The sequence below is a fragment of the Acomys russatus genome, chromosome 14, assembly GCF_903995435.1.
Source record: "Acomys russatus chromosome 14, mAcoRus1.1, whole genome shotgun sequence".
Lineage (NCBI taxonomy): Eukaryota > Metazoa > Chordata > Mammalia > Rodentia > Muridae > Acomys > Acomys russatus.
The window spans coordinates 20456694-20466957 of NC_067150.1; positions in this window are offsets into that span (position 1 = coordinate 20456694).

A 10264-nucleotide genomic window follows, 5' to 3' on the forward strand; every position below is an offset into this window, starting at 1 on the left:
ACACTGTGCACAGAGGTTGGGCACACACCCATGTACATGTGATGAGATGGAAGAAATCAAGTCAACTCTGAGAGAGTAGGTTGAAGAAATGCAGCAGTTAAGCTGGCACGGCATTTAGGCAAAGGTTTCCTACAAGAGATGAGAGTCAAGGATGCACCACGGAGGGGAAGCCCCAAAGCAAGCAGAAACCTATTTCCTTGGATTCTAGAATAGGGATATGGTGGTGCCTGTACTCTGATCCCTCAAAGAGAAAATGGCAATGGAGACAACTAGCCCAAAAGCAGGTGTGGTGGCTATTCTTGGTTGTCAATTTGACTACATCTGGAATTGATTAAAATCCAGGTGACTGGGAACACAATATATAATCCCATAGGTAGGTAGGTAGGTGGACAGATGATGAATGGATGGGTAGATGGATGGATGAATGGATGAGTGGACAGATGGATGGATGAGTGGATGGATGGATGGATGGATGAATGGGTGAGTGGATGGATGGATGGATGGATGGATGGATGGATGGATGGATGAGTAGATGGATGGATGGGTGAGTGGATGGATGGATGGATGGATGGATGGATGGATGGATGGATGGACTCAATCTATAAGTTCTGTTCATCTAGAGAACTCTAAATCAGCAGGTCAAAATCCTTTGGACAACGTTGATCTTCAGCTCTGAAGCACAAAGGGAGAAGTGATGGAGGGAGGGGTCAGGGGAAGCTGAGCTCAGTCTGATCCTGGATCCAGATCTGACATGGAGATCTTCTGAGAGCAGAAGTCAAAGTCCTAAAGGGTATATTGGGGGTCAGTGCCTTAGCCCTTTTCCTTCCCCTCACTCAGTTCCTCTTCTCCCCTTATATTCAGCTCTTTCCTCCTGTACTGAATTCGAAGCCCACAGGTGGGAGAAGTAGCAGAGGCACATGGTCTCCCATTGGCTTGTCTTCAAATCTTCTTTCCCTTTTCCTTCTTCTCCTCCCTTCACCCCACTCAGCTCCTCCTCCTTCAGTCAGATTCCTTCTCCGTATCCATGAAAAGGCTAGAAACCTCTTTTGCTTGGGCTATTTTTTTCTGCTTGAAGCATGTACTGTTGTACTTAAAGCACCACCCCCCTCACATCCCAGCTCCTCTCAAGTCTTTGCCTGGGGCAGCTGAAACCTAAAGACAGGTCTGAGGGTTCAAATCCCAGTCCACCCACTCACTAACTCTGTGATTTAGGATGAAGGATCCATAACCTTTCTGAGCTTAAGGTACACATCTTTAAAACAGGAGCTAATCACAGAATTTTTTATAAGCATCAAGAGGAAATGGCTAATTTCAGACTGTTCCCCCTGGCTCCCGGAAGGCCCTTAACAAACATTTGTCCTCCTGCCTTTCAGCTGAACTGCTGCTGGACTATGCTTATTTCCTAGCTGGCTTCAGGCTTCTGCAGATCCCTGCAAACTGGTCCCAAAGGAACACTTTCCAGGCCAACTTGCCTGACCCAAGCCAATGGAACAAACCGAGGGCAAGTTGTTGGCACTCCAGTACATTCTTGTGCCAGCTGCCCTTACCCAGAGATGCCTCTCTGTCTGACGCTGAGAAAGGGGCACCCAGTCACATTTTGCATGAATTCTTAGAGATTTGCTATATTGTGTGGCAGGCAGAGAAGACCCTCAAATGTTAAGCAAAGCAGCCTGGACAGTCTATCCTCTCTTCTGGTCGCTTCTCCCTTCCTCAGCACCACACCTAGAGCTAGAGAAGAGAGTTGAGTGGAGCTCTGCAGCAACTCCTTGTCCCATTACAGTGATGGAACAGGCTTGGCTGGCAATCAGGGCCTTGCAGGTGGCAAGTCTCAGGTTTCATTCCCAGCTCCTGCCCACTGCAGCCTCATATACTTACATATCTGGACACCTCTCTATTCTGTAGACCTGTTTTAGGCCTGGATTTCTGTGTGTCAGCCAGGCGGGACCCTTGGCCTGGATACCAGCCCTGACTTTTCTGTTCACTGAGACCAATTCTCATGCTTCTGCCTTTTGTTCTATCAATGAGCAATGATAGCGTCATCCCCCTAGAACACCAACACTATGCTGCAAATAGAACATGCATTGCTTTACTTCTTTATACATCCAACACTTTTCTGACACTTTGCTTAGTACTGAACACAATTTCTGCTGTGTGCAGCATCCTTGTCTCTGCCATCACCACTCTGTGCACATGCTCTGAGCAGAGGGCATATTTAGCAAATGGCATGGTCATGGCTGGGCTCTAGGTGGCCCCTGATGCTACTCTGGACCACTCTTCTGCTCAGTAAACGTCTCTTCTCATTTTAGAGGGTTTAGGACTAACACCAAGCTGTCATCTCCAACTTATTAAATCCATACTGTGGGGGCCCTAGGAACTCAACAGAAAGAAAGACCTTAGCATGCAATGTGTTCTCCAGAGACGTCATCTTAAGAGCCTTTTGGGCAGGTCCACCAGCCTTCAAAGAGGCCAGACCCTCTTGACATAACTACTTCCTACTGCCTGAGAGTCAGCCCAATGGATATTGAACTGCTTGCTTTAGGATGATTTTCCCCTAAGAAAACAAAAACAACAGAAAATGCCCATTGCAGCCAAGGACATTAATCTAGGGGTTAGGAAGCTGAGCTCTGCCTGTCCTGTTTTAGAAGAGCCAGTCTGTCTGTCTTACTTTGTTTTCTATGCTATACCTGGGCATCTGAGTATTAACAATTGATAAGGTAAACACAGCTGTTTGGCTTATGGCTCTAGAAACTGGACAAATCAAGACCATGGTCCTGCTATCTGCTCAGTGTCAGGCAAGGGCCTTGTGCTGCCTCATAACATGACAAAGGGTAAGTACACTAGTCTGGATTTTACCAAACCACTAACACTATTATGGGAATCCCATTCTTATCCCCTCACCTATTTTCAATTACCTCCCCAAAGCTCCACCATTGTCCTGCCATGTAAATGCCATTAACCCATGACTTTCAGGAATAAGTTTCCAACAGGTAAACTTCAGGGGACCCACTTGAACCACAATGCCCTTTGGTCATGCTCCAGGGTTTTGCTTACCAAATGAATAACTACTTGTTGCTTCTAGGCCCTTCTCTTAAGAATCTCTTTTATTGCCTGTACCTTATGGTGAAAAGAATTGTTAACAAGATGTTAAAACATCTCTTCTATCTCCAGTTTTTAAAACAAGTCAAAGGAAATAAGTCACCGACAAGAGTTGCTGGCTAGGTGTGAGATACCTACACCATGTGGCCATAATTCAAACCTAGATAGAAGCTGGCATATTAGCCAACCACTGTAGTCTGAAAGTGAAGACAACACAGTCTTCTCTGAAACATCAACAGGAGATTCTGGAATTCCTATTGGTGTAAAGGATCCCAAGGGACCTGGAACACTGACTGAAGAGATTTGGGGAGCTCCCCTTTTGGTTTGTGACATTATCATCTGGGGCATGGGATGCTAGTGGCACAAGGAAGAAAGAGCTAGCATGTGACTCTGAAGTGCTGAGCCTGACTTTCGAGGCATGATCCCATGAGGACAGAGACGGAAAGGGACCAAGACTCACATATGGGAACTGAGAGAGGCCTGTAGTTTTGCCTTATGAAATTATTATCTGTGGCTCTTCTTAGAAGTCCACAGGGGTGCCCACAATTACAACCGCCTCTGTCTTTCTCCTTTCCCCAAGCCTCTACTTCTAGTGTAATTCTCAGAGCAGAATGAGCTCCCAGCATGGAAGAATTGAAAAATGTGAAAGGAACACAAGGGCCTCCATGCCTATTTTAGTAGTGAGGAAGCCAAGGCCAAGAGAGATGCAATGATCTGTCCAGTGTCACACTCGGTGGCTGAAAGGCAAAGCTAGAATCATGTCTGCACTCCAGAGAAAGCCTCTGAGTAGTGAACTCATCTTGTCCAGACCCCAGCTGAGTTCCAAGGCCACTGACCTGGGACAAACTACCTGGTAGCTAGTGGCAAACAAACGCATACAGGCCATATGTCCCTTGCATGACCACAATTGTCTACACTCTTTTTCCTCTCTTCAATGAACATACAATACAACTTTTAAGTCTCCTAGCACTCGCAAGTTCACAGTAGACAGAGTGGCTCCAACTCGATAAACTGCACACTGTAGGCCCATAGACAGTGTGAAGAGACCAGTGTCTAGTGGATGACAGACCAATGGTCTACAGTGTGCAGCTCCTCAGGGTAGCTGCAGGCAAGCAGTGGAGGTAAAAGTAAGCAAAGCGCTTTTTTTCTGGGACGGGAAGATCTGAGTATTGAAGGTAAGAGGCATGTTGGCAAGAAGCAGTCTAGCTCTTGGACATTACAAGCAGCCACAGTGACCTTGCAAGGGTGTTTTGCTTTGTGCAAAAGAAGTTTTGTAGACAATAAGGGGTTACTGAAGCATATAAGCACAGACATAACCTACTCCCAGTCTCAATCCCAGGCTGCAGTGTCTGGCAGTAGTTGACCATATAAACGAAACTAAACAGTGAGATACCTGGAGGCAGTAAATGCCAGAGGAGAAAAAAAAAATTCAAAAGCTCATCTGCCAGCCTGAGGCTTTGGCCCCTTAACATGTGAGCGGTATGCTAGATAAGAGGAAAGCAAGCCCCTCATGCCTGCCGAGTGACACAGATCGAGGCCTGCAGAGCCCATCTCGTGGTGAGCTGAACTCCAGCGGTCTGCTTCATAAGCAGCTGCTTCTTGGATGCTTCTGGACTTAGGCAGGCAACTCCATGCAGTTCTGTTCCTATTGTTTCTGTCTTGTGGGTGAAGCTAAGCCTAGGACCCCCACCCCAGAGCCCATGCTGCCCAGGATTACAGATGAGACTAGTGCTAGACTGCCTCGCCCTCAGGATGCCCATAGGGTAGACACAAGAGGGGGCCTTGTGGGAGTTTGCTCCTATAGACAAAGCCCAGGTTTCCTGCAATGGCCTAGCATCGCTACTTCTCTGTTGGCAAAAGGTGATCTCAGAGCTGAGACCCCCAGCACTAAATCGGACAGACTTCCCTGGAATGCTAAGGAAGAAGGAGGCAGTGTAAACCCGGAGCCACGCTACTGCACCCTGCAAGATTGTACCTCAGTGTCTGCAGCCACAGAGGGTGGCCACGAGGTCAGAGCACATGTGAACAGCAGGGGTCCACTCTCAGAGATGGTTGTCATCTCCTCTTTGTGGTTTTGGCACTTTGTTTTATAAAAATTTGGAAAAATTAAGGGTCTTGGTAGAAAAGGATGTTTAATTAAAGAGGGAACTTATTAAATAAGGTCTAGCTTGTCTTGGTTTGTCTGCACTTGAGAAATGTGTTCTAGGCATAGCTTGGAGCTTCCTAAGATGACATCCCCATCTTCAGCCTGCACGGTGCCTCCTCTTCCTCCTCCTCCTCCTCCTTCTCCTCCTCCTCCTCCTAGCTACTTCCATGGCTCTGCTCCCAATCTGCGGGGCTTCCGGCTTCCTTCTCTCTTAACAATCCAAATTATGGCATTCCAAGCCTGCTAATGACTTCCACAAAATGTCCTCCCATATGGCGTGTCTGGGCTCCTTTCTGCACTAGCCAAACTAGCCAGAGCTCTGCCAGAGAGGATGCCTTTTCCCCAGCACCCTGTAGGGCATATTCGGTCACCTCAGAGATCTATGAGGTACTATACCTCAGGGCTGTGCATCTCTGTTTCTACCACACGTGTACCCCACAGTCTATGTGACAACTCCCACAAGGAAGGGTTCATGCTTCCTTAGAACACGGGAACTATAGATTCTTTCCAACCTTCTGGCTCCAGATGCGATGCCCCAGCAATATCAGGTTGGCTGCATCCTCGCTGAGGTTTAAGAGAACTGAAGGTGCATAGGAAAGAGGGATTGATAAAGGAACATTGAGAAGTGGCTTGAAATTGTTGCCTGTGTTTTATTTTAATGACCGTTTCCACATCTTGCCTGAAATACCCACCCCGCATTGTTAGTACTTTGGATCTAGACACAAGAAATTCTGCTTAAAATGCAAATGGACAAACGTGTTAATAATAACATCAAATATTCATATAGCAGTTTATTCTGTATCTCGCTTCATCTTAAAGCAGCCCCAACAGGCAACAGGAGAATTCTGCCTTTCCTCGGAAAGAGCCACTGAATAGCACAGTCTCTGGTATAGAATCTGCCTGCTCAGGCTAAGAGGCATGTAGCCCCCGGTGGTCATGATGGTGACATGGTGAATACTGGCTATCAGCTGAACGCTTATGTGTTTCCAGCAACTGATGTTGGATCTCTGTCAACTGAAAGACAAGATGATAGCATTTCCTGTTAGGCATGGGAGTGCCATGGCTGATTTAGATGTGCAATGAAGGCATTGTGCAGCACTAAGAGAGGTGTCGCGCCGGAAAGTCCGCAGTCCTTACGGGCAATAGCAAAGGGTTCAAATCCCAAGCCCATGGAGGTTACACCATCGGGAATGGTACAAATAAGAGAATGCTGATGTGGCTCACAGCATTCTTGTTGCTCACCACAAAAGCTTTAAAAAGAGCGATGGGCTTCAGCCAGAACTATGGGGCATCCAGGCAGATGGGAAGGGAAATAGACATTTTCTAGCCTTCATCTTGTAGGAATTGACAATTTTTTAGAAACCAAAAAAAAAAAAAAAAGGCCTACTATAGCTGTGTCCTAACTACAGTATTTGTAAATGGTGACTGTAAGGTAGGAACTCCAGCAAAAGACAGAGGTGTGACCACCAGACTTTATCAGGCATCTCATAGTAGGAATTCTCTAGGAACAATGAGAGTCTACAAACCAGCAAAGATCAGGTTAAATAGTTACTATTACTTTAAGAACTTAGAGGCCAGGGAGTGAAATGACAAATACTGAAGCTTGCACATACATCTAGTTAGACACGAAGAAGTACGATTATGGTTATTTTCATATTAAAATTATCATTAAAAAGTAGACGAGAAGCCAATATACACTGTAAGAGAACGGCAGTTCTACAGAAGCCTTAACCCCAATTTGCAATAAGTCAAGACTGCAAACATCCTAACAAGCGCTCTGTTGCCCGGGCCTACAGCACATATCCAAGGCATGCATACCAGGCACTCTGCAGGACAGAGCTCCCCCTCTTGCCTACAGCAGAAAGGTAGCAGAGGGTGATTGATGGGAAAGATCATCCCAGAGATCACGTCAGAGCCACCAAGGACGGAGCCTAAGAAGCTGAACCCTAGGATCGACAGAGGAACATCGACATGGCTCAGCCCTGGTCCCTGGTCTGCTGTTGGGCCAGCAAACCTCCCCCATTCCGGAAGAATGTAGTTCAAGCCTTGTCATGGTGCAATGATTGCTGTGGTTTTTCTCCCATCCTTTCTTGAAAGAATGATTTGTTTTGGTTTGGTTTGCTTTTTTATTTTATATATTTTTATTATTATTCTTTGTGAATTTCACATCCTGCATCCCAATCCCATTCACCCCCACCCTCTCTGCGCCTTTATATTTTCCCTCTGCCCTTGCAACCTCCCCACACAAAAGATAATAAGATAAAAAAATTTTAAAGTCTGTTAAGGAAGCTGTAGCAGGGGACAGTGGGGGCACACAGTACACGCTGTTGCCCACACTTCTTTACTTGCGAATGTTTGTTGCTATGAGTCATTGGTCTGTTTTGAAGCCTCTGGCTTCTGCTATACTGTCAATACTGGATGCTCACCAGGACTCCTCTCGGATATCCCGCCGTTGCCCTGTATCATGGAGATCCTGCAGCTCTGGATCTATAGGGCTGGCCCTTTCACATATTCCAGCAGTTCATCAAAGGGGAAGATGTTGAGGTGGACCAACTCAAAGCTCTGGATCTGGGCCTTGGTGATAGCTAAGTTGGTCAGCTGGCCAGCTCTCCCACACCCACACCAGCAGGGCAAGCTCTCCAGCACTATCCTGGCTAGCTCACCCAAAGCCACAGCCAGCAAGGGGGCAGGGCCAGCTCTCTGGCCCCCACACTGTGCTGGTCCCACACTGGGCTCTACTGCGCTGCCCAGATGAGGTTCAGGAGCCAGTTCCCTGGAGTGTTATAGCCAGTGGTGGGCGGTTCTCTGATTCCCATGACCTGGGGTCCAGCTCTCTCTCAGCTGCCTGCAAGGTGAGGAAGGCATCTCTCTCCTGCCCATGCCTCTTCATGGCAGACAAGGGGCAAGTGGCAATGCCAGCTCTCTGGTGCTCCTTCCCTCTGACTGGCTCATCTGCTACCTCACCACCAGCATCAACTCTACTGTGCTGCCCAGGCAAGGTGCAGGGCAAGCTCTTTTTGGTGCTGCAGCCGGTGAGGAATGAATGAGTTTTCAAATTGCAGTTATTTTCTCTTTCCTTCACACTGATAAATTTGGCAGATTAAGAGCAAAATGCCTGCCCTTTAGTTTATATCATTAGGCTATCTGGGACTGAAGGAAAGACCCTATGCTATAATATAGGATGCAGTAACTACTAGCGGTGAATGGCTGAACAATATATAATGTCTCAGAAATCCAAGCAATATTCTCAGTGTGGAAGAAAACATGGAAGTCAGGGGACAATGTGCCAGATGCACAGACATCCTCGGTGACCATTCCCCTGTTCATTCTTGTTGCAAGTAAATCTTTCTTTTATGCAAGGTGTCAATATGCTCTGCCACCAGACATTTGCCAGGGTCCCTTTCAAGAACTTCCAGCCACGTGACTAAATTCTGACCAATAAGATGTGAGCAAGAGGTTTTGGTTAACCTTTGTAAAGAAATGTCTTTTTTGCCCCTGGTTACTGCCCACAACTCTCCTGTCTAGAAGAAGAGTGTGACAGGTAGCACTCAAGCCACTCTCGGGTATGTAAGGAGACCTGAAAACTGGAAAATAATGTGCTAAGAAGTCAGCTCCTAACTAACAGTGCCCACATTGCCAATCAGGTCTGCTCACTCTGTATGGGGAGAGAGAAAGATTTTATTTCATTTGAGATATTGATTTTACATATCCTTCTCTCTTGCCAGGAGCAGAATATACTTCTTATATGCCTTCAGTTCACTACTCATTCAGAGTCTTGGTGTCACTATGTACAAAAAAATGAGTTTTTCAAGCATCTATATCCCAGCATGCCTTGTAAGAATCTAAATGAAGTAGAATGGTTTTTAAAAACCGGCAAACACAGCCAGGCTCGATGGCACACTCCTGTAATCCCAGCACTCGGGAGGCAGAGGCAGGCAGATCGCTGTGAGTTCGAGGCCAGCCTGGTCTACAAAGCAAATCCAGGGCAACCAAAGCTACACAGAAGAAACCCTGTCTCAAAACACCAAAAACTAAAAAAATAAAATTAAATAAAAATTAAAACCCATCAAAACCTGCCATGTCATCCTTGCTAAGCGAATAGAAGTGTTTTACCCATTTATTACAGTTACCACTGCTGTCATTATTGTATAGTCAGTGACTAGTTCAAGCCAAGATGCAAGCACAGGCCTCTGGATGGCTGCTCCGGATGTTGCCACCCATAGTCTTGTGAGCATCAACACCCTACCACTACTCTAGAGTCAAGCCGTCAGAGCACAGAGTAGGAATAGCTGAGGCCATGCATGAGGAATGCTCCCTGCAAGCAGCAACAAGAGCCAAGACCGCGTCCTCTGACTTGTGATATAAAAGCCATCTAGTAAATGTACTGACTTTACAGTTCAGAGGATTCTTGTCAGGTACCAATTGCCCTCGGAGGACAAAAGCAGCCTTAGGCCCTATGTAGGGGACTGAGAAGAGCTATATGCCCACGATTTAGAGAAATACGCAATAAGTTGGCTTTGGCCAAGTGGCTCCAGCTCACTGACTCTTGGCCTGGAAGGACATGTCTGGAGGATGCCAAGTTCTATAGCAGTCTGTCTCCAGGCCTCGGGCCAGCACGAAGAAACCCTTGCTCAGCTCTTGCTTGGTTCTCAGCAACTTTGTACTGTGTTCTTCCTGGGGCTCTTAGAGGAAGCTATGCTCATGTTGTGCACAGTCTGTGTGGACTGCATCCTTCCCCACCCTTACACAGTTCAACACTGACTTCCATTCAGCTGCAGTCCCAGCCTACACACCCAAACACCACACCTTTTAGGAAACCTCCAGTATCCCCCCACCCCACCCCACCCCATCCCCACCCTCGCAATGAAAGAGGGCCCAGTAGCTGCCAAAAATGTAACCACTGTCGGTCAAATGAAGTTCCTTGGAGCAGTAAGCTTTAAGCCACAGGGTAGGTTGCCAGCAATATGACGCAACCTTGCATGGGGGGGCAGGGCGGCATCCCAGCTATGAATTCCTCCCCTG